The 25,683-nt window shown below is 38.9% G+C and overlaps 1 protein-coding gene across 1 annotated transcript in view; it reads left to right on the top strand.

Moving 5' to 3' along the window:
* The window catches only part of LOC135406615 (urea transporter 2-like), a 295,446-nt gene that overhangs the window by 123,773 nt on the left and 145,990 nt on the right, over window positions 1-25,683 (top strand). The gene's annotated exons all lie outside the window — the stretch shown is intronic.

Raw genomic sequence — 25,683 nt, 5'->3', positions numbered from 1 at the left:
AGGGTCAATTTTAACTAGTTTTATGGATCCTTGTTGAAAGAGACCGCACATAAAGTAGTCATCTAGATTCCTATTATCAACAAAAATGTAGTCAAAGTTGTTAATGGAAATTAGGAAGTGATTCATCTAATCAAAAGCTAAGAGTCAACTCAAGGGTGAAATTAACTTTGCCCTAATGCCTACTAACTGCCTTGCCTAAGTCTCCCTGACCACGGTGGCATCTAGCTCACATGTAGACATCTGCACCTATGGTTAACTTAGATTGCTGCTCTCTGGGTCTTTTGATATCCAAATTCGAGGTAACCATCCCAGAATCCCTGTGGGCCATCAGACAAAAATATGCTTTTCCAGACAGTAATAATCTGACTGGTTGAGCACCCCTCTGAGGCTGGGATGAATCACTTTCCAGAAACATCTGTGTCAGGCTACTCCTTTTCTCAACAGGAAGGTTGTGCCTTTATTTCCTCCTTTTGTAGTTTGTACTATACTTTTGAATTTATCTGTATACCTAGATATTTATTTCTATGACAAGACACATAACAGAACATCTAGATGATAAAAGCTGCAGTCATCCCTGGGATATAAATGATATATCATGTCAGTCATACAGGTTAGAAAACTTGCATTTAGAAGTATCTTCTGTCTTTATTGAAGCAGCTCCTTGAAAAGGCCTGGCCACTGGAACAGGAAGGTCCTACTGTATGACATGAACTCTTGCTGTGCTTCTGGGAGCTTCTTGGTTGGGTTACCCCAGGAGCCTCAACTCATTAATATTTATGTATCTGGAAAAAAAAATAGTATTTACATCCTCCAGAGGAGAGTCCCATAAGTTATAGGGGTTTAGAGGATGTCCAGAGAAGCTGTGGTTGCCCCATTCCTGGAAGTGTTCTAGGGAACCTGATCTAGTGGAAGGTGTCCCATGGCAGGAGGGTGGAATGAGATGATACTTATGGTCCCTTCCAACACAAAACATTCCATGAGTCTATGATTTCTATGATTCTATGATTTGGCACTCACCTTACCCCGTTGCTCGTGTATGTGTTTTCCAGCAGCTTAGGTGCAGATACAAGATGAAGATGCTTCTGCTGCTACTTGGTACTTTTGAGTGCAGCCCTCAAAAAGAGGGACACTGGAAGGGAGGATTTCTACCACAGCTCTCCCCAGTTCTGGAGTGGATGGTCCAGAGCTCCTCTCTTACTCTTTGCTAGTGGTTTTACTCTAAAATCTCCAGTCTTCCAGGCATTATTTCTTTCTAAGGCAGGTGGTGAGTTAGTCCTGAGAATGGAAACAACAAAGCCTTCTTATACAGGTAGGGAGACTCAGGCATACAATTTAAGCAACTTCCCCAAACTGAAGGTTTTGATGACTTGGTTCTTAAAAAAAAAATTGTCTCTTTCTTTATCTACTGTTTTTACGATCTCCAGACCAACCTTTCTTACACATCAGAAATGAACGTTTCATTCACCTTTCTCTTCACTTTTATCCTGTGTTTGAACAAGACAGAACTGTAGAGAATGATATATTCTTCTTATCCTGGTGACTTTTTAAGGAAAGAAGGTATTTCGTCATGGCTTGCTTGACAGGTGATTCAAGGTTTCATCTCAGCATTTCTGGGGGAAAAAAAAGCAAAATAAAAAAGAGGATGTTAGGGGTTTTTTTCACTTACAAACAGCTGTTTGCATGAGTAGCAGAAAACAATCAATATACTTGAGCAGAGATTTTCAAGAAGGCTCCTTTTTTTTCCGCTTCCTCAATATTAATGATGACCTGCACTTCCAACCATAACGATTATCTTAAAAGTCTTTTTGGCTTTGAAGAGGTTGTCTCTCCTTGTGAAGGAATACAATCTGAAGAAGTCTATTACCTTAGAATTCATTATTCCATTTTTTTTTTTTTTTGGAGACATTCAATGCTGTAAATTAAACTGCTTGAGTTGGCTTTGTGTTTTTTTGCATACACAGCAAGGATAACTACACATCAAATTTATGAGCATCGTGCACAGGTTGCTATGACAACCCCTCCAGCCGCTGTACACCAAATAACCTTGTCATGTGAACGTTTATCACAAGCACATCAAGTACAGGGTTGCTTGGTGTGGTTCTTAGGCTAAACAGCAGGATTTTTTTCCTGAATAATAATTGGTCATGGCCTTTTCTGCTATGAGTCAAAGTTAATAAACTTCTAGATTTGAAATTAACCATCGACAGGACATAATCTGAGCACCATTCTTCATGTCTGTGGTGCTTGGCAAGAGGGAACTTTTCTAGGAGCACTGCTCTCTTCTTAGGAAAGCTGTGGATTGTTATTTTATTGCCATTATAACCTCACAAAACGCATATATAAAATGACAGGTTGTGTCTAGGTGTGCGTAGAACATATTATTGTACCGTAAATGAAATGTGAATTTTAACTGTTGAATCATTTGTGGGAAATAAAGCTTACTTTTCTTCTCTCTCTCTTTTTTTAAGGAGCTTCTGAAGCTAGAGCCGCATGCTAATTCTTCACACCCACTTTCAGTTATATTTTTAGGGGAAATTTGAAGGCTGCACACCTGGTCCTTCAGTAGACCAGTTGAAAGGCTTTCTTATGCACTTAAACTCCTCTCTGTGCATGCACATTTTAAAGAAAATACAGGAATTAAACTATGTTTCTAATTTATGGTTTCAGAAGGTAAGATTAGTATATGTAAGGGATTAGTGAGCTGTGTAAATTACTCTAGTAACTTTTATACAATAGTTACATCATAGGTAAACTCCAGCTCATGCTTATGAGTAAGTGTAATGGTTTTTATTTGCTCCAGAAGAAATAATATTGTAGGCTGTAGGCACAGAAATTTTCAGAAAGCTTCCATCTCTAGTGCAGCCCTCATATTTAAGACCTCTATAGGGCTTTTTTAACCACATTGTCTTAAATGACTAAACAAGTAAAGAGCTGTGTAAGTGAGTTTAGACAATAGCAACAACAGAGTAAGCAAATACTGGCAATGTTCTTTCCTTCTCTAATAGGTAGGATTAGTTGGTCTTGCCAATAGGATTATGGTCTTGCCCATACATGTGTTTTTAAATGATTTTCATTGTTCTATAGATTCTCACAACCACCACACCCAAATCAGAGCTTGCTCGACTTTTTACAAAGGCTGTTGTTGGTTTGAAGTGGAAATAGGCCCTTTAACCTATGCTAAGTGTTTGTTGTAGAATGAGTTGCACTTTTCCCCATAAATTCCTATTTTTACCCATAACTTTATCCTCCCTCTCAAGGGAGGGCAGGGTGACAAGCTGAGATGCAGGCATGCACATTGCAGATGGCAGTATTCAGTCGGATGTATTTTTGCTGGATGACTTCAAATCCGGATCAGGTGCTCTCCAGGAAACGCTTTTGTCAGGCACAAGTTATTCGTCTTAACCTAGGCAGAACAAGGTGGTATTTTCTGCCTTTCAAATATGCAAAATGTCAGATTAGATGATTTAATCTCCCAGATTTACCACATAGATCTCTCTTTACATTTTAAATCTCCTGAGATGTAGGTTTCTGGATACAATTTCTGAACATTAAATGTGAACGTCGTGATTTCCTGTGAAAAGTGCCTTCCTCTTCACCACTACTCACAAACCACTGGCTGAAAAAATAGATTGCGTTTCATGCACAAATGCATGGATCTTTTGGAGTAGTTTTGTTTTTCTTCTACAGTTTAAATGAGGCCTTGCTAAATTCTCTAGTTAATATTTGCACAGGCCTTAGGGGAATTAGATACACAACTTGCCTTCTGTTGGGACCGTCAACCTTCATAACATTCCTTCCCTTGCAATACTGAAAATTGTCTTTATTAATAACCAGATTTGGAGGAGAGACAAATATCAGCTAATATCACCAAAGACAGGTTCTGTTTATCAAGCAAATCAATATGTGTAGGGAAAAAATTACATGATTATTTGATTTTATAAGGATGTTGATTTCCGAGTTCCCACTCTGTTGCATCTGCAGTAGTCATAAAGACACAATTAATGTACATAATGGAGGTTGAAGATGAATCCACCTGGGGCCAGCTGTGCATCAAGCACCTTTGGTTTGTTGTACTGCTCCTGGTGGAAGACATGAATCATCTGCTGTAGCTTCTCATTCGTTCTTTGCCTTTTCATCGCTGTTCTAACAATAGGCAAAGGAGCTGTTCAAACATGGAATCACTTGTTGGGGGCACAAAGGAATTAAGTTCTTTGTCTGTTGAATGGATTAACAGAAACTGATGAGGGACTGCTTCTAGTGCAGCAGTCATTGCTCATGCACCCTGTTTCTTCAGGAACTGTGTCTAAGAGGACTATAAGGTGTCTGTGGTTTATACAGAAGACAGCTATGAAAGAGGGCTTCTGCTGTGTGAAAAACTGAAGAGAGAACTATAGTTTAGATGTTTAACTAAAACATGTTCTTATGAGACTTCAGGCTATGTCATGTGGGAATGATACACATTCTCTTTCTTCTGCCTGTCTAGCTTTTCCTATAGTAGTTATTGCAATTCCAAAACCTTTAAGTAATACAATAACACTTTTTCTTTAAAGATGAAGGATTTTTGCTTTTAACAGAATTCCTACCTGTCTGATCTAATATATCTCAGAAAGAAATAAGTAAAATGTTTCACGGAGTCGAGGCCCTGGCACAGGTTGCCCAGGGAAGCTTTGGCTGCCCCATCCCTGGAAGTGTCCAAGGCCAGGCTGGACATGTCTTGGAGCAACCTGGGCTAGTGGAAGGTGTCTCTGCTCATGGCAGGGGGTGGAACAACATGGGGTTGCAGGTCACTTCCAACCCAACACATTCCATAATCCTATAATTACATGATTCTATGAAAGTGTGCTTTTTTGAGCACAAATGGCAAGACAAAACCACCAGCAACAATTTTGCCCCTGTGGCCTTTTTGATGGGAACAGCAATTAAGCTAATTCTGATGGTGTTTTTCTGATTGTGATGAGTAGCATCTGGACATGAAAGAGATCCACTTTCTGTTCCCAAGGCAAACGGAAAAAATGTCATAATATTGAGGAAGCTTCATGCTCCCTTATCAGACAAAAACTCCAAAAATGCACTTTTTATATTCCAACACCACCAAATCCAGACTCTAGACCAAGCTTAGAAACCAGTTCTTTCTGAAGGAGAGGAGTTGAGCTGTTTTTGCAGACTCAGATGACTCTATATTTTGCTGATATTCCTGAAGTGATTTTCAAATAGTCAAAAGACTCCTGAGTTAACTACAGCATTATACAGGTTTTTTGATTGTTTGATGGGTGTTACAGGTTTTTCTATGGCACTTTCACAAAAACTTTGAAACTTGTTGAGCATCATCTGCCAAAATCAGTCTGTATAGGTCAGCCTGTGGAAAAGTATTCTTTGAGACTCCTACATGTAGCTATCATGACCCATCATCAGTCCACGTGGCTAACAAGAAGGCAGCAGCCTTCAGAGAGTTGTGCAGAACTTTAAAGCTGAAAAACTCACAGGATTTTCAAGGTTTTCTACAATTTTCACTGCAAAGTGAAAGTGTGCTGACCACAGGGGAGACAAGTGCTATTTTTCCAGGGAAATTTCTGCTGAAATTCTTAGCCATGTTAAAAAATTACTGGATTTTTACAATGTCAACTTTTTCTTGATTGTTTTACTATTTATGTGTTGCATCATCACATCCTTCTTGAAAACCAGTTGTTTGCACTAGCAAGAGAAACTCTACAGAAACTGTGTGAAAGACAGTTCTCTGGCAGTTTCTGGCAGTTTCTCTTAAAAAAATGTTTGAATAGATTCAATAGATTGATATGATTCAAAGAAAAGCTAAAAGCGCATAACTAAAACTGAACAGAAGACTCAAAATCAAGAAATGTTAATAAGTAGAATGTATCATAAGAAGTTCACCATATTGCAGTGCTTAGACAGTGACCAAATTTTAAGGAAAAGGTTTATACTGAGAAAGCAAACTGAGATTTAGGAGCAAAAAGTATTTATCTGAAGCTATTTTTCTGCACAGGTAACTCATCCTATACCTTATTTTCCAGAGTTTTGATTAATAGCAAGATTTATCAAAGACTACAAATTTCTAGTTAGTTTAACTGAATGAAAAAACCATTTTAATGAAAAGACTATTTTAAAAATTGAACTAAAAGCCTATTTTAAAAAATGGTGTTTTTCAATCTGAGATAGAACTGATCTCTACACTTTCTGAAATGAGCCCAAATCCTTGGAAGACACAGTCGTCTTTTAGTTTGTTACCAGACTTGCAAGATTCTTTCTCCATCTACTCTTGTGAAGGCATAGCTCAGTTAGGAGCTATTTTCAGACAGAAAACGTGTCACATTGAGTAAAATTGAGATAATGAAGAAGAAAGCACAGCTCTGACAAGAGCTTATCCTGAGGCTGGGAAAGAGCATTATGGTCACCTTGTGATGCCAGTTATTTTAGTATAAATCTGGTGTTATCTTACCACCTCCAGAGAATTTCACCAGCAAAACCTAGAGAAGAAGCTGATCCTTTCAGGACTTAGAGGGAATACTACAGAATCAGACACAACCATCTAGAAAAGCATGTAGGAGACACTAACAAGAAATAAAAAAAGAAGGGGATGGGATAGAGATGGATAGAGAGCAAAGGATGTTGAGCCTGAGATGGTAACTTTATCCTCAGAATTTCATTGCTCAATGGAAAACTGATTTTACAGGAGGACACACTGTGCATATTCTCGATTTAAGCAGGTAAATGAACAATTAGTTCTTCTGTCAAAATTATTAAAGAATGTATGTAAAGTATTGGAATTGTCCTTGTGTTAGGTCCTAGACATAGTTTTCAGTAAAAAGCACAAGTCTGGGAGCAAAAGCCTCCAGAAGAACATGTAACAGAGTTTGAACAAAACAGACAAAACATCCAACAGTGTCATCTATTATTGCCCACAATGTGCATTACAGATATTCATGGACAGATACAGTTTATAGCTCTTTCCTCCTATTAATTACTTCAGTTTTCCCTCTTATGTTCCTACCCTCACCAAAGAATCTGCTTCCTAGCTTCTCCTCATAAACTGGAAAGAATAAACCTGTCCCTGAGTATCCCAGCGACCAGGGAAAATTTCAAAAGAGTGAGTAAAAATTAGTGTCTCTCTTCCAACGAATTTTAGCAGAAATTTGTCACTTTATCATCCTTTGTGCCTTTGAGAAACTTTTTAATAATTTTTCGGTTTCACTTTTTAATCTTGATCATCATTAACTACATTACTGAGCAGTCTGTTTTATCCCATACCAATGTGAATACCCTGCACAGCATAAAAAGGAGATGATTTTGGGATGTTCTTATGGAAGAAAACAGGCTGATGGATGTGTCCATTCTGTGACTCACTTCCTTGCTAGTTTCCATGCATCCCTCATGGATGTTTCCTGGCTGAAGACTGCCATTGAGTTTTTACTTCTGGCAGCTACAGCTGATTTGCAAAATACGTAACTTAATCTGGGGCTTTGTCTTCCAAGACCTTCTCCAAAGAACAGGGCAGCTGGAGGAAGAGAAAGTCCAAAAACTGATGAAAAAACCTGGGATCTCCTTCCCTGTTCAAACTCTCCCATAGCACCATGAGAAATTTCCCACCGACTTTCCCAACTCAGGCAGGTGTTTCCTATGGGGAGCAGACAGAATAATGACTGAAAGCCAAGAATAGGTGTCCAGAGATATCTCAGTTAAAGAGGAAATTCTTCAAGACAAAGCAAGTTGTCATCATATTGCGACCTTTGGCAGTTCTTGTGAGAACAAGTTGGAAACTTGTCAAACAACAAACTTATTTCCCATTGGAAAGACTGATTTATCAAGACCGAATCATATGGACTGGAAGGGTGGTTTCCTGGAGGGTTTGGTGGTAGAGGGATGAGAATAAAATCTCCTTTTTGAGATTATCTTGGCAATGGAAGGAGGAGCTGAGAAGAATGTGAACAGGGGTAAAATTAGGAGGGGCAGATAGCAGTGTTGGCATAAAGCTGTGAGACACAGATTTGTTTTACTCATAGATGAGGAAATGTATTCTCATCTCTGGATGGTTTAAATTTATATACCTCCTTACCAAGGGTGTAGTGTGATAATCAATGTGTCTTGGAGCCAGAGAGACCTCCAGAGTCCATGGGTCACCCGTGGCTCTATCCAGTTGTACTTTTGCACCATGACTTACCTAATTTAAGATAATTACCTGTTTTATGAAAATCAAGAGTGGTTTACTTGCTCTCACTTGCCCAATGGTGATCAAGAACATGCCACAGTTTTTGGGTTTTTTTGCAAGACCTCAAGGGAATCCATTCTCATAAACTCAGGGGTAAGAAAGTTGCCTTCACCCCAAGTACAGTAGAAAGAAGACTTTTGGGCAGTGACTCACTTAGCCACACAAGCCCTGAATGGTTTTGCATGTTGATTTTGTGGCACATTGTCTCTGTCTGTTCTAGACAGAAGTTCAACCCACTGCAGGAGGTCAAAACCACAACAAATACAAACATCTCAGAGACAAAAGTTTGCAGTCACTCGGTGAAAAAAAAAAAAGATAATGTCTGTGTATAATTTTAGAGACCACACTACTTAAACCAAATATCTTAATCCAATGGAAATTATACGCTCCACGAGTCTGAAGGCACCAGATTTTTTCCACTGTGGTGTAGGGAACGGTTCTTTCCAAGCCTTCTCTTCATGAAAAATGAACTTTGGAAGTATATTTCCTCTTCTAAAGCAAAAAACACATTGAACCTATCAGCCTTCCTTTCACTGTTTTGTTGTTTTTTTCGTTTTTGTTTGGTTGGGGTTTTTTTATTTGTCTACCTCTTATCCCACATTTAAACTGAACAGATTTGGAGCATGCATGTTGATTTTATAAGATCATTGATCCAAATACCTTCACTTTTGGTATAAGGAACCTACTTTTTAAATATGTATAACCTATGGAAAGTATGTGCATCTCTGTATACAGATTCCTTCATTTATTAAAACACAGTATTTCAGTTTAATTCAATATTTTTGGTAGGTCCAAGGAATTTCAGCAGATGTAAAAGCAGCTTGTGACACTTGTCTGTTCACACAGACCTTTCAGGCTTTTTGTTAGCACAATGATACCCACTGTTCTTCTATCACAATAATTATGAAATCTTCTTAAGGATCCATATATTTTCTGTACTTCACCTCTCCTGGAGCAAAGGAGTATTTGCAGTGAGGTGCCTAAGAAGGACAGAAACTCCTGAAGATTCCTACACAAGTACTGAATGCTCTGATGCTAGCACAGATTCAGTGGTAGGTTGACTTGATGTTGAGGAGTGCATTCCTTGGTGTAGGAAACAATAAATCTACAACTTCTTTCACGCCCCACTCCAATACCGCCGAAACAGCAGCAGACTTGTCAAGCTGTTAACAATCTGAGTCATTCCTTTGTCAAGCACAGGTTTATGTTTCAAAACTACAAGTTCCTGTGTTCATCTGACCCCAATGACTTGCTGTGCCCTGCAGGATCCTGATCAGGGATGAGCATCTTCGCCACCAATGGCCGTGCATTGGTTTGCAATCCTGTGATTGGCTTTTTCTCAGCTCTGTACAATTACAGCAGTGATGCAGAGCTCATACACAAGCCCTCTGTTTCTTCCTTGTATCACTAATGATCTGGTAGCAGCAATATTTCGGGATTTTATTCTCTCCTATAGCCAAGTGAGGCTTTTCTTAATGGATTTTGTCAGTCAGGTGACTAACAACCTTCTGGACGAGTTGGCAAGGAAGATAGCAATGTTGGTATTTCTCTATGTTACTCTCAAGATTCTTTAAAAGGCTGCTTTAAAACAAACAGAATCAGAATGTTGCCTTGCTTTCCAACACCCCTTTTTGTCCCTCCAGGTCAGAAGGGATGGGGGTTTGATCCCAGAGAATAGCAAAGGAACAAAAGTGTGATTTCCCATACCACTGTTCCCAAAGAAGTAGTTCTGTAGTAAGGTTAGATGGCTGATGGTGGCTAAAAACTGGAGGATGAATCTGTGAACATTGACTATTCAGGGCAGAAATAGCAAGCCCAGAACAGTGCATAGGGTTTTATTTCTTACAGCCTTTTAAATTTTATAGCTCATTTATGTTCCAATAGAATTAAATATGTGATAATGTAGTGTTCTTAATTGCAGTCTTCAGAGTAAATCCTGCCCTTTCTAAAGAAGTATCCCTTTGATACAGAAATGATTAATGAAGAATTATAATTTAGAAGAGACCATCATAGTCATCTAGTCTGATGTGCATAACACCAGACCACAAAACCTTGCTAGCTATGTCTGCACCAGGCACTTAATTGAGTTCGAATAATAGTTTATCTTTAGCTCATTTTCAAGTGACAGAAAGTCTTCCATATACCCAGTTAAACTGTTTCAATGGTTAATTATCTCCACAGTGAGAAATGTACACCTCATTCCTACTCTGAGTTCACAATAGCTTTGTTTCAGACTACCAAATCTCATTAAGCTTAGCTCTCCCTAATTAAAGAATTGTCTGTTGTCTAACATCTCTCCCTAACATAGATATTTGTAGACTGCGACCAAGTCACCTCTTAATATACTCCTGGATAAACTGGATAAATTGGACTTCTCAAGTCTCTCATGGTGAGACAGGTTTTTCCCACTCTAAATCACGCTTGTAATTTTTCTCTGAATGCTTTCTGATTCGCACACACCCTCTTTTGAAGTGTGGAAACCAGCACTGGAGTACCATCTTCCATACCAAGGAAATTTCTTCCCTCTTTTATTTGGTAATTCCCCTGCTTCAGTTCAGGATTGCATTTGGCCTTTTAGTGACAACACTGGGTTGTCACCCATATGCACTGGAGAACCTACGTAACCAAAATCTTTGACCTGCTTCCTTTGTGGTGTCCCCGTATCCTTCTGTTCCAGAATACAGACATCTAGCAAAAAAATCCCTCATCTGATATTGACAGAGGGCAGGGTTAGATTATATATTGGGAAGAAATTTTTTATTCAAAGGGTAGTGAGGCCTTGGCACAGGTTGCCAGAGAAGCTGTGGCTGCCCCATCCCTGGAAGTGTTCAAGGCCAGGTTAAACAGGGCTTGGAGCAACCTGGTCTATTGGAAGGTGTCCCTGCCCATAGCAGGGGGTGGAACAAGAGGCTCAGGTCCCTTTCAACATAAACTGCTCCATGATTCTATGATATTGCATTCCTGAGTGTCCATCCTGTGTCATTTTATGGGTTTTAGATCTGCAAAAGCTTGCAATCCAATACTGCCTTTGGAATTATCCCTTCTTTATGTAGAGGCCTGTGCCCTAGGGAAGCCAGTGATGCCCTGAGACACATTGTCCTGATTCATTTCCCAGACAGAAGCTCCAGAATGTCAGACAGGCTCTTGGACATACTTGAAAATCCATGGATAATGGTTTCTTATCCTTTGAGGCCACCTCTCGTTCCAACGCTTATCCAAGGAGTGTGCCCACAGAGCACACTGCAGTGTTGGAATACCCTACCTGGCTTTCAAAAACTTCTGGTTCACTGCAGACATCGATTGTGAGAAAGCAGCAGGAGGTAAGTTCAGCAACAGAAGTCACCTTCTGATTTCTTCTTGCTCTCCCTGAAGAGATCATTCTCTCCACAAAAAGTACTTTGTGAGAGCTGAGTATTTACTGCTCTTTCAAGATCTCATTCTACTTCAGCTGATCCGTTTATGTGTCCCTTCTCCTGCCCATTTATCGGGCAAATTTCCCAAATTCTGTTGCAGAAGAATAAAGTCATCTGTTCCACTTGAATGTGCAGTTGTTGAAAAATCTGCAAAAATGCACACAGCAATGGACAAAAGAAAGGGTGAGAAGAGAATTGAGGCTCAGAACATTTCATGAAAGCCCTCCACCACTTAGTGTCATTACTAACTCTACAACACGAGGCAATTTATTAAGAGTTTGAAAAAGCAGCTTAGAAAGCTGGATGTGGAGATTTCCATTAGAAATAGATGACTACTTTAAAGGTTGCAATTGGTTTCTAAAGAACAGACTAGATGGAAATTGTGAGAGGTGAATAGCTACTGAAATCTGTGGGCTGGGGGAGGGGAAGAAAATTGCCACCTATTTGAAATAAATAGCTCTTCTAAAATAATGGGGTTTAAACTTTGAAATTGTTTTGTTCTGTGACATACAGAAGGATGTATTTAGGGTTATTTTCGACTTCTCCAAACAGGCAACATTTGTGCAGAAAATAATTTCCACATAAAAACATGATAATGTAATTATTCTATCTGGTATTTTCCACCTTTTGATGCCCTATTCATAGCAATCTTTCGCGCTTTTCAGCAATTTTAGCTATCCATGTGAATTCCACCTGTGTTAGAAGACAAAGAGGACTTTAATAGGAACTGAGTCACTCCTCCCTCTTTCCAGTAACCTTTTCTTTAAATTGATGCAATGAACCCTTGCCAAGAAATCAAAAAGGTTATAGTTGCTAATATTACTAATGGTAATTCAGTTGAAATTGATTTATCCCGACAGCAGGATTTTTAAGTGTCATATTTGGAGGTGATAGAGTGTTTTTTTTCTCACTTACAGGCCATTTTACGGTAGAAATTTACTCCTGTGAGGTGTAGGGAATATTTTTTTCTGTACAGCCATGCTTACTCCTTATACCTGCATTTCACAGACCTCGGCTGCTTGCAGGGCCAGTGACTTAGTAGTTTCCTAGAGCCCACATTTCGCCTTCAGCCCCACCCGACACAAGCCAAAATGTTCGGTGAAATCAAAATTTTGCCAAGGCACATTTCATGACCTTGAATCAACATTTTCCAGTAAAGAACTCTCAGAATCATAAAACCATACAGTCACTAAGATTGGAAAAGCCCCCTAAGACCACTGAGTCCAACCATTAACCTAACACTGCCAGGTCCACCACCAAACAATGTCCCCAAGTGTCACATCTTCGTATTTTTTGAACACTTCCAGGGACAATTCTTCTGGAAAATACTTGACCAGCTTAAGTACACATCTTGTTCTCCTGTTTCATGTCCTGCCCCCTTAAGGTTGGCAAAAACTCCTTAGATTACCGAGTATTTCCCCAATCTCCTCTCTTACTAAGTGACATAAATCCTACCAGCTCAGACCTATGGTCTCAGCAGTAAAATATTAATATCCTCAACACTGAGAGTATGCAGGTCTGTGTCAAAGTGGCTGAACAGGAGATTTTGGGTCACGGGACAGAAGTGTAGGAACCAGTCTCCTTCCTGCTTGGCAGATAATTGCTTGGAAATAATAAAGAATGGGTTAAGGGAAGGCTATTTTATATGGGTCTTTTTTTTTCACAACTCCAATCAAATCCTTACCCTCAATACAAATTTCCAGTCAGCTTGAAGGCTGAGGACAGGGTGGTATAATTAGCTGTGTTTTACCTCTTTGAGTTCCTAGTGATAATGATGTTCAACAGAATCATTTAGCATGTCCCTGTTACACCTAATTTTCAGCACATTTAAATGATTCGTGATCCTGCCTGTACAGTTGGAGGAGCTTTGTTCATTTAAGTACAAATGGAAGAAGGTGGAAAAGAGGACATAGTCTGGGATGCCTTCCAGACAGCCGTAGCCACTAAACTCAGGTGCCAAAATTAGGAGTGTAGCCACTGGAGGCTCCTCTCAGTTAATGGTGACAGAGAGAGAACAGGAGCTCCTGCTCTGATGATGATTCAGAAATTAGGTGGGCTGCCCTCCCTCTCTTTCCTTCTGCAACTCAAAAAGCAAATTCTGGCCAAAGATCTTCAAATAGCTGTTATTCAAAACAAAGAAACACCAGAGAGAGATCAGCTGTCGGCACGTATTTGGAAGGATTTGCCCATGAAAAATAGGTTTCCTGACTTCTCTCTAGTCCCTCCTCAGTACCTCAACAATTCCTCCAAACAAGTTCAATCCACATATTTTTGATTTCACCTTTCTTTTCTTTTCATCACCCTAGAACAAATCCATCAAACATGAGGCACAATTTCAATAGCAAAACAAAAATAAAAACATCTTTGGAAGCCAGACGTTCTGGTGGATATACTATTAATTTAGCTAAATCGATAGGCAAAGAGGCCAAAAAAAGCTGCGCTACTCCGAGTGATACATCCTGCTGAAGATGGAGACAGGCAGTGAAGAAATCATAGCAAGCCAAAATATCATTGACTGGTGACAAAAGAGCCCCGTACCTCCATAAAGCATTCTTGTTTTCCTGGGGTTTATTTTCCTGGAAGGTTTAGCAAAATATAATCCTTCGCCCTAAGCATATGAACATTGCCATGCAATCATTGTTGCCTTTCCTTTTCCACTCAGTCCTTTTACTGAAACAGACTGAACCTGATGAGTGGAAAGCACAATTTTAAAACGTTTATTTATTTTTTTTCTCCCCATACTCAGCAACAAAAGGATGCTGGGGAAGTAATCTGTGTGTCTGAGGTTATAAAGAGCTGAAATATCATTTATAGCAGCACTTACATTATCTGGAGATTGCAAAAGGAAAAGGATAAATCTATAGAGCTACACTGGGAGGAAAAAGAACAAATCCTACCTCTACTACCACTTGCCCTTCACACATGGACAGAGGTACTGTGTCTGAGAAAAATAGTCGATCCTACTTTTTCCACTCACATTCTTAGTCATGATTTTCATCAAATTCTCTTTTCCTAAGCAATGATATAAGGAGAATGATTGCTGGATGAAATATGAAAGTCATGCATGATGCCAGTAGCCACAGCTTTGCTCCCTGAAAACCCAAACATTTTGTCTGTTTTGCAACTCTTCCTCCAGAGAGAAAAGAATGTGAACCTTGCTTGGTGTGCCAGGTTTAGTTCTCACTGGCCCTGGAAACATGACTCTGTATTGAAAACTGATTGGAAATTTTGTGACTTCCAAAGAAAATTCTACTTGCTAAAACTGAGTCTATTAATTTTCAGAATTTCTTCGGCCCCCAAATGGATTTTTTGTTTTAAAAGGGAAAACTCAGTCAAGACAACTAGACAGGAACCATGTGATCAGCTAGAAGAAACCACTGCTTTAATATCTAGAATTCACTTTTGGTCCAAAAAAAAGGTAATATTGAATCAGAAGGAAAGCAAGGGAAGCAAAAAAAGTGGGTTAACTGAGCAATGATAGAGAACTAGGAGCAAACAGTGCATCTCTCCAGCTATGTCCCTCTAAAAGCAGCTGATCTTGATGGGGCTGTTCCCAGTCTTTGCTTCGCCTTTTCCAGAACGGAGAGGTCAGTGACAAAGTGCTCCCTCCACTGAAGGCAGGATAGCTGGAGGGGAAGGGAATGTTACTCCCATCTCCTATCTGCACACAGAATTGAAAGTACTTTTCACCCTGCAAAGCAGAGATATACCCTCATTTACTGTGAGCAAACACCTCTTCTGCACTGGTCTTAACACAGCTTTTGGTTTTGTCTTCCTTAAAAAACTTTGAAGGCTCCCATGTGAAAACAAAGAAAGGTGTTGTCAGATTTCTAATGAAAGGAATTATTTTTGGCTTGTTCTGTTTGGAAACTGATGATACCCCACAGGGTGTTACTCAGTACATCTGAATTTAGCCCAAAGTAGGAGCTTCATCTCTCCAGACTCCATGTAAACTCAGAAGGAGAAGTGAGAGGCTGTCTCAGAAGGGATTTCAGAGGAGAAGTCTATAGTAAGACCAGATCAGCAAGTCTGTAATCAGGCAGATAAATGTCCATTAGAAATGTATCCCACCTCGGGCCCAGAAACTGTGAGGAAAAGTGGGAGGGAAGATGTAAGTGTCTAGGTGTCAATTTCTGGGTTTGCTCTACAGATTGAACACTGGTGGTGGCACAGCACAGAGAAAGGTGTCCAAGCAGCACTTGCCACCAAGGAATGAACAGGATTGAAAAGACCAGAGGATAAGGATTAATCCTGGGAGTTCAACTCTCCATGGTGATTGAGGCTCTTAGATCAAAAAGGGTAATATGACAGGTCAAGGGAAAGAAAGGTGAAGTAGATGTGGAGAGGCAACAAGCAGGAAAATAAATTCAGCTGATTTCTGTAGCGTGCAATTCACATCCTGGTATAAATACCCACTAACAACCTCTGCCTCAGAGAATTTTAAGCAGACAGTAGAGAAAAAAATATATGGTCAGCAGTACTTCAAAGTGCTTACTCAGAAGTAGAAAGTAAATCTGTGGAAGAACAAGAATTTGAATCCACAGCCTTGGACAAAGTGTGTCTACATTGTGTAACATCTTTAAAAAGCACTTTTCAGTCAGGCTTGAGGTCAGGCGTGAGGAGTATCCTTTTATCAGCATTCAAGACCTGCTACTGAAAACTGTGCTTATTACAGATCTGCAAAAGCAAGCCAGTTAGCTATTAAAATGTGGTAATCCAAGAAACTGGGATGCTGAGAAAAGGATCGTTCTCCTTAAAACCAAAGGGATCATTTGTGGCTCTTGAATGCACATAAAATTTACCTGCATGCATAAATACTAAAAAATTTTATTCAAGAAAGAAAAATTGACTAGAAACTCCTGCATGAAGCTGTTATAGTCAGCTACACAACCTGCCATCTGAGTCTTAAAACAACACCATTCCGAATCTGATTCTTTTCTCTTAAATAGTAAAACCACTGTTGTAGAAAAGAAATCCACTGTTGGGCAATTTGTTCTCTTGCCACATGTATTTCGGCTACAAAATAGTCAGTGGTACTTAGACATTAGAAGGACTCCAGAGGAAGTTAATACAGATGATTAGCCCTAAAGGGGCTGTAAGATGATGAGAAGCTGAGTGAATTAAATTTATTTCCCTTAGTGTGAATCGGTGGAGTTATGTTGAGGTTTACAGTATTTGTGTTCAGAGATCTCACCGCATCTGTATAATGGGAGGGATGTAGGAGGGTTAGTTTGGATGGACAGAAAATTGCAGTAGAGAGGGAGAAGAGGATAGATGAGGTCTTTTTATTCCATTTTTCTTTTTCGCTGCTAGCTGATTAGGGAAAGCAAGGGCATCTAGGATTCTGCATTTGAAAGGCTGCTAGATGACTGCAAGAAACATTAGGCTGCTTGAAAATGTCAGCACTTTACACTTTATGTAGGACTGAGCTGATTGCTATGGTGAAGAGAATATAAGTGATTCAAAGGTGAACCAGAGGTCTCCGTGTTAGAGATGTGAATGTGAGCAGGACGGGGGAAGGCAGCCTGGCTCCATAAAATGCTTGAATTCTTTCTTATCTCTAAGCAGGGTCAATAGTGATGTGATATATATTTCATTTTTGTATGAATTAGTGAGTAACTTGTCAGTGAAGATGCCTTTAATTTGGAATCAAATTTGGAAAGGGAGATAAGACAATCAGGCAGCTTTTTTCTGCAACATCCTTATCCAAGAAAAAAATCTGGTGAAATGGGTCCTGCTTCACAAGAAGGAAAGGAAATTCTGACTTAGCTAACTCATGGCAACTAACAGAGGATCAAATGCTGATGCAGGACAAGCTGTTTTCCTGTCTTAGGCATTAACAAGATAATAATCATCCTAATGCTTTCCCCTGATTTGTCCTAATCTGCCAAAGCACAATGAGCTATAAATGACAATGTTTTTTCTTGGATTTTGCAATGGGCAGGACTCATCCTGGTTAACTGCAATAGTTTCAGACACCCTGTTCTAATTCACTGGGGTCTCACTACAGAGCTTGGTTACTGAAATGGGAACTATCCTGCTTGTCCCAGATAAACACCCTAGGATACATTCCACTGCCTTTTGAAGGCGCTTTTTTTAATTATCTCAACTAAATAGACAACAAAATTTTATCACTTGACATCTGGGGAGAAAAAAATCCCACCTGTGGGAAACAGTATGTGCTTTCCTTGTTTAGATTTACTAAATGCATAATAACATCTTTAAAATAATGAGCTCCCAACTGGGATGCATTATGTGACTTTATTGTTCAGAAATCACAGAATGGTATGTGTTGGAAGGAAGCTTAAAGGTCAGTCTTACTTCCAAACAGGTGAAAGAACCTGTATTTGGCCTGTACTGACAGCTAGAAAAAGAAAAGGCAGGGGATCCACTCTAAAAAAAAGAAATAGTCCTTTCACCTGACATATTCTTACAGGAAGTCTGTGGTCAAACTATTATTTGGCTTCAGTTCCATCTTTCTGGAGACTGTTTTTTTAAAATATTTTAAAAGTAGAGGGCTAAAACAAAGCAATATATGGAAAACATCCATTAAAATGTTCACTACATTGGGGTCTGTGGACTTGTGAGAGAGGAAAAAAGGTCATAATTTTATAATTGTAATTATTCTTTCTCCTTTTCTTGGATTGTTTGCTCTCATGGGACACAAGTTAAAGCTTTTTGAGACCTAAACGCTGCCTTGATTTCCATCATCCAGAGGGGCAGACCCCTTAATGAAAACTCTAGCCTCAGATGTTGTAAGAGAGATGCTCAATGTCTCTGTTTATCCCAGGGATGGATTCTACTCCCTACTCCTGTCTGTGTTCCTCATTTCTCATCACATGTTTGGATGGTGTCACCTGCCCTGATTACACGTCTGGGTGAGATCCAAGCCTTGATCGTGACACTACACTATGAAATGACATCTCTGAGAGGAAAGTAGCTTAGGGGGGATCAGGCCAGGGTTTCCCAACAAAACAGACGAGTTCCAGGGTACAGACATATCCAGGTTCTCAGCAGTCAGTTCTTAGAAGGCTTCAGGGATGAAGGTCTGAAGGACCACGACCTGGAGAATCCAGCCAGTGCAGTCATCTCCTGGTCAGATGTTCTCATTGAAGCCACTTAAGTTGGCATTTCAAGGTTGATTTAAGACAGCATTGTGAACCACTGGTACTTACTGCTCAGCCTGCTCCAGAAAATCCCTGCTCAGCTCCAGGAAAATACAGTATTGCAGGAGAAGGGCTTACCTAGGATAGGTCTTTCCAGTTGTGAGCTGGTAAACTTCACAGCACTAAACCAGGCCCTATGAACTCACTAACCTGGATCATTTTTGCTTTAAGGATTCCTGTGAGAACTCTTTAAGGATTTAAGAGGCAAAGAAAGAAAGATGAGAAGAGAAGCTGCGCCGGCTTCTCTCACTGAAAGTCAGTGGGATTCCCTCCATAGGAGGTTCCTCTTCACTTTACCATCTAGATTAGGGCAGGAACATGAGGATGGTGCTAGAAACTTTTTATGTAAGTACTGAGAGTTGCTCAAGGCAGGAAAAAATTCTGTCTGGGGAATCGAGCCCTGCCAAAGCTCATGGATAACTCCCAGAGTCTCTGCTGTACAGCAGGCAAGGACAGCAGCAAGTACAGGGTAGCTCAGCATGAGAGACTTTTAAAAAGTCTTTTTGAGATGAATTTACTACTCAGATCTCCAGGGCATTAATCAGTTCCACTTTTACTGTTTCCCATCAACTAACCATCTGCAGGCAACACCTTTTAACAACTTGCTGTAATACATTTACTGGACATTTTGTCATTGCAGTATATTTGAGATATCAAAAAACAGCTGGTAGAAGGCCATAAACAAAGACTCCATTACATATTGTTTATCATCACTTTAGTTTTGGAAGGCTAACCAAGAAAGTTAATGCACAGCAACACTGAGATGCATCTTTATGGTTGCCAGGAAGGCTAAAGGTTACTTCACTAATAATATGCAAATGGGTCCTTTACTGCATATAATGAATAATCACTTTAGATTAAGGAGAGAGATTTCCTTTAGTAGGGCTTGCAATAAAACCTTTTTGCATGAATTTAATAATTAATTTAAAGAATTATCACTTCCCTGAGCCTGAATACATTATTTATTAAATGTAATTGAAGTATTTATTGGGCAAGTAATAAATGACGGACAACAGCAATGGGTGATTTCACTGTTTATAAAATAGCCTCAGCCTGTGTTTACAGGCTGGGATGGTAGCCTTCCTGTATTGTTATAATACATAAATTATCTTCAGAAAAACAGAAATAATTGCTTGCATTACTTGGTGGATTTTCCTTACTATTTACTTCTTCCCTTTGGATGCAAGAACTGGGGAGTCAGAATATTGTCACCACGGGCTACATTACACTGACAGTCTACACTCCGTTTGTGTATGATCTTTTTTCTAACTCTGGACTCAATAAAATTCAGGTTGCTGGCGTGTCTGTCCAGCATTTGACAGTCTCAGCCTATATATAAAGTCAGAGCAACTGGTAACAAGTAATTTACACATCAGAGTCTTCAGATGAGAGTAGCACTGACTTACATTGACAGTAACAACAGTAGAGCTACCGAAGAGTTTCAGTTTAAAATGAATTCATTAGAATATAATGAATTTAGTAGCAGGAGGATAAACAACCAGATCAGCAATTCCAGCTGCCCTTTTATGTTTCTGGAAGAATCTAAAACATTACCACTGGATAAACTGCTTAAAAACAACAAGGCTGAAGTTGATCCAAAAGTCTGTAGGCAGCATCCTGGGGCTTAGGAATGCAAGGAAGCTCTCTGTGATGGTAACTACTTCAATTCCTTGTGTTGTTGTACAAGGCCAAGCTGACAATTTTGATACTAATTGTTAGTAAGTAGGTCCATTAATAAAGGTATTTTATTTTTCACCTCATCCAGCAGTCTGCAATCAAGTTGTAGCAGAATTGTATAAAAAATAGTAATGACTTTAGGAGACATACTTTGGGAAAAAAAAAAAAAATTAAAAATTTCTAGCTTTCCTTTCATCAGTGTTGCCCAAACAGTTTAAATTTAATGCAGAAAGCTATTTTACTTCTGGGCTGGGTTTTTTGCTCTAAAAAATGCTGAAGTTTTTCACTTGTAATAAAATATCCAGTTTCCATACTAGTGTTGATGGAAAAACCTTGACTCTGATATATTCATAAAGGACAGAATTTGCCATATGGTTAAGACCACGGTGTGTGTGTTCTGCTCTGAATGTATTCCACCTGCTTGTCCCAACACATTTTCAGATCATCAAAAAACAAAAGAAAAGGTGATCTTAGCTGAAAAGCATTGTTTCTAGATGAACTCAACTTACTCTCTCAAGTCTAGAAGCAAAACCCAAAGCCTAAAGAAATAGGAGGATCACACAAATACTTAAAATCTGATAGGGTCAATTCAGACCCAAGACCTCTGGCAAGAAATTCCAAGGTTTACTAGGAAGAAAGGTTTTCCAAATGTATTAAAAATTTGAGGTTTTTTCTCTGTATCAGAAAACTATAACGCAGCAAAAGAGATTAGAAAAGTGTTTCTTTAATGGCAAAAGGCCTCTGTCCATCTAAGACATGGAATATTTTCTTATATCACATTTACTCATGTTTTAACATATTTTCCTTTAATAAGTATGAAGTAAAACATAGGCTGGAGTAACATAATGCCAAACTAGAGTTTTAACAATACCTTAATCACTCCTGGATCAATTTATCTTAAATTAAGTGAAAGCCCCAGACTTTTTTCATAAAACTTCCCTGTTGTTAAGTTGCCCACCTTAATTTTAAATAAAAATCATAGAAAATCCTGAGTTGAAAGGGACACACGAGGGACCCAGATAACTATAATCTACCAAATTTGAAGTGTGCGTCATGGAATTCTTAAGGTTGGAACAGACCTCTAAGATCCTCTAGTCCAACTATTAACCCAGCACTACCAGGTCCATCACTAAACTGTGTCCCCCTGTGTCACATCCACACGCTTTTTTACATACTTCCAGGGCTGGTGATTCCACCACTTCCCTGTGGAAGTTTTTCACAGTATCCAATCTAGGACTGTGCACTGCAGAGATTTAGGAACTTGGTCCTCTGCTCTTAACAGTGGAAAAGTTCCTTGACCACTTTATAGGCAATAAAACACAGAAAACATATGTTCTGTGAGAAGCCATCCAGTCTTGTGGACACATACATGCCAAGATCTGGTGCCTAGGAATTAAAAGTGGAAGGTTTCACCAGGGAAAATGGCAGAGCTGCAACTTAGTGCTTTTGCATACTCTTGGTGCTTCTGTGAAAAGACTGGACATCTTCCTGTCAGTCATCCTGTTATTTGCATTCTTGAAGAAGTTCTGTGGTGTCTGCATGGTTGCATCCCAAAAAAACTTTTGTGGCATCTATGCAGAGACCTGCTGAAAGTCACAGTAAATTTTTTTTTGGTGTTGCAGTCTGTGATGTTCCTTTCATTCCCTCTGATGATTCTTAAGGAATAATCTAAGGAATAAGAAATAATTTTGAGGAATAATCAGGGTAATTGTGAATAATTAGAAATGGGGTCTGGTTTCCACCTCACTGTGGTGGGAGAAAAGGAGAATGAAGATGTGGGAATGGATAGCAATCCATCTGATTGTCCTCAGAAAATACGGCTTTTATTACTTATATATGTAATCCCTAGGGTGATAAGGGTCAGTCCTCTGAAAAATTCAGGTTTTTTCTGCTAGAATTTTTCCATGGCATTTTTTTTTTTGTTATCATTTAACATACTAGATTGAGAAGTTTTATGACAAAAGGGTTAAATAGCTGCTTCAGAGTTAGTTGCCTTTATCTTCAAAAGCTTGTTAGATATTGTGTGTGAATAAGTTTCTTTTCCTTCCCCAGCCCTGTGGAAATCTGACAAAGGCAGGGCAGCATGGTGGCTAAACCTTTCCCCTGTTTTCCCTGCAAAACCTGTCGATCAGCTTAATTGATTCCCCCCACTTGACTTTGTAGCACAAGAGTTTGATGTGGTAAGTTTATACTTGTCTATAAAAGTGAAAAAGTGATATACAAGAGACACTTGTGACTTGTGGTCCATTATCATGATTATTAACTTCTCTGAAGTCCTGTAATGAACAATCTGTCATTTACAAGCTAGTAGTACATCATCACTTAATGTGCTGAATACTTTTGTATTTCTAGAAAGCTAAGGAACAATCCATTAAGCAGCCTGTCCCAGCATAACAGATCTTTACTGGTCTTGGATGGAGGTCTAACTGGAATCTCTGAGCTTTCTGTGTGTCCTTTGGATTTTGGTTGTAGAAATTACGTGTCCACATGCCCTGGAAGACTTGGCACAATAGCTGGTGTCCAGCTCACTCGTGTATTTATGCACCACAGATGCCTGCCATGCCTATCTGCTGTCATCCTCTGGCACATTGTTGTGATTTATTGCCTGGAAAATTCATTTCTGCTTGCGTGTCTGAAGTGGTGTTTTCAGCTGTATGTCTGAGGATTACTTTGGGGAGTTTTCTCAGTTAGCTTTGAACTATATATTTGACTTTTCTAGTGACATTCTGTTGTGGGAAAGTTTAGTACCTGAGCCAAACTACCTTTAAATCCTTGCTGTTTCACCTTTTTACTCTATCTATAAGTACTCCTGAAAACATTCCTGCTGCAAAAAAAATCCTACCATTTTCCATCTTGTGCCTATTTTCAGAAGTTTAGCTGATCTGATATATTGGTGTCTAGAAAGAGGTTTTCACTTATTTGAATTTGTTATGCTCAGCCAGATTTCAGACATTTCATTACTAGACAAAAATTACCCAGTGAACCCTTTGAGCACTTGATGCCTCAGAGGAAACTTTTCATATGCAAATCATATGAACAAAAGCTTTTTATTAAGGACATATTCATAAATAATTTGCCAATGGCTACAAAATTATTTATAGTCAATAATCTGATTGTTACCAACTCAAACAAATAAATGGATGATATAGTGTAGGAAACATCTTTTATTGATATGTTTATCCCCATCTTTATCGGATGTCACTTCTGTCAGCAGCAAGCTTAAAATATCTACCGATCGTTTCTGAATCTTTCAGCACTGTTTTATATTAGCACCTTTCAAGAAATATTGACCTATTCATAATGTTCATTTTTTATAGTCCAATAAATGCTTCTAAAATCATCTACACTTGCTTCCTCTGGGATATTTATAGGAAAACTTATACCAGTGTGTCAAACTCTGTGACAGACTTTTCCTTAAAGCAGACATAACAATGTGGTTTTGTCATGTAAACTCACACTCAGTAAATAAGAATTTTGGTTATCAATTTTAACTTCAGGCAGCCATTAACTCTTTAATGCATACTCAAGGTGATTAAACTGCAGCAATAAACGCAGCTACCAAAGCTGTATCTGTTGTCTTCTGGTTTCGTGTCTGATAAAGTAACAGTCAGTTGCTTTGGGGAATGGGAAAATTGTCCTATCAGATGGATTTTTAGGAAGCTTTTATGCTATATACATAAATGTATTTAAATCATGCACAAATTTGGGGAATGTAAAAGGGTGAACTTAAGCACATATGACACACATGTGTACTTGATAATTTCCACTATTTATGTGTAGCTGTGTCTAAATAGCTCAAAGCCAAAATACATTCAAAGACTACTCAGTAGTTATGAAGAAAGCCTTAAGAATCACAATTCTTAAATTAAAGTGCTGGGATATAATGCACGGTGAACAGTAATAGAGTTGAGCAAAAATATCACCCCACAAAATACAATGTAAACAAAATGATTAGCAACCTCCCAGCCTCAAAATAAAAAATGACAACAACGTTGATTCATAAAGCAAGCAGGCCTCCTTTGGCTCCAAAATAAATACCAGCTTGTCAGACTGTTTGACTATATGAAGCACCTGGCATGCTCTTGATACTCTCCAGGTTGTAAATTATAATGAGAAAATTTCACAGACCTGAGCTCAGTGACCCATGTGGTTCTCTTCATCTCTGTGTTCCTGTGATTAACTATTCAAACAAGATCTACAGAACCTGGTCTAACTGATCTGCTTATCTTCAGATGCTCAGGAATACCTCTCCATCTGTTTTCCATGTATCCATCCCCGTGGCACCTGGGATAATTAAGCATTAAAAGTGCAGGCAGGACTTCAGTCAGCCTGTTTGAGCTATTGCAACCTGAGCTTTGCTTCAGACCCAAGTCTTTAGATGTACCTAGGGGTGGGATTCTACCTTTAATAAAGCTCCCAGCTTTGCCTGATTTTCAGATGCTGAACCACTTTAAGTTCAGTGGAGAGGATCTACATCCAGGAGGTTTCAAAGAGTTGACCAGGTTACCAACTAGGTCTTGAGAGGGTTTCTTTGTTAAGAGCCTGTGATTTAGGCACCATTTAGGTGAAGAGACAATCTCAAAAGCAGCTGAAAGATGGATGTCTAAACACCCATGTGTCTACATTCATATAAAGATCATTACTTCTTTTATTGTAGAAGACATCTCCAAATTTCCGTTCTCTTTCACAGACTCAGCATTATCTCTTTGCAAAGCACTTACATACAGAACACCTGAATTAAAAGGCAGTGCAGGCAGTAGGTTGTCACATGGGAAGCACTCAGTTAAGAAGACCTTTATAATTGGGTTTTTCCTTTTCTTCCTTATAGTTCAGAAAAGATATTTGTTGAAGAATATTTACTGTTTATTGAATATAGAATTTTTGACCTGCTTTATTAAAAATGCCCTTCCTACTTTACCTCCTTGTGTTCGCATTCTACTGCTCTACCTCTTTTTCTCCACTTATTTTTCTAAATATTCGTCATTAGGGTTTTTGAAAAAATAAAAAAAAATAAAAAAAAAAATTAAAAAAAAATAAAAAAATAAAATTAAAAAAAATAAAAAATAAAATTAAAAAAAAAAAAGAAAAGGAGGTCCTCATGGCTTTCAGGAAGAAAAGACTTAAACAGGCTGATGATTAGTTTATACATTGGTTTGTCTCTTATGTTGTTTAGAAAGCCCTAACTGTGAGACAGCATTTTTTTGTC

The sequence above is a fragment of the Pseudopipra pipra genome, chromosome Z, assembly GCF_036250125.1.
Source record: "Pseudopipra pipra isolate bDixPip1 chromosome Z, bDixPip1.hap1, whole genome shotgun sequence".
In the NCBI taxonomy this organism is placed as follows: domain Eukaryota; kingdom Metazoa; phylum Chordata; class Aves; order Passeriformes; family Pipridae; genus Pseudopipra; species Pseudopipra pipra.
The sequence above is the reverse complement of the archived record's forward strand: the minus strand, read 5'-3'. Positions and strand labels throughout refer to the sequence as shown.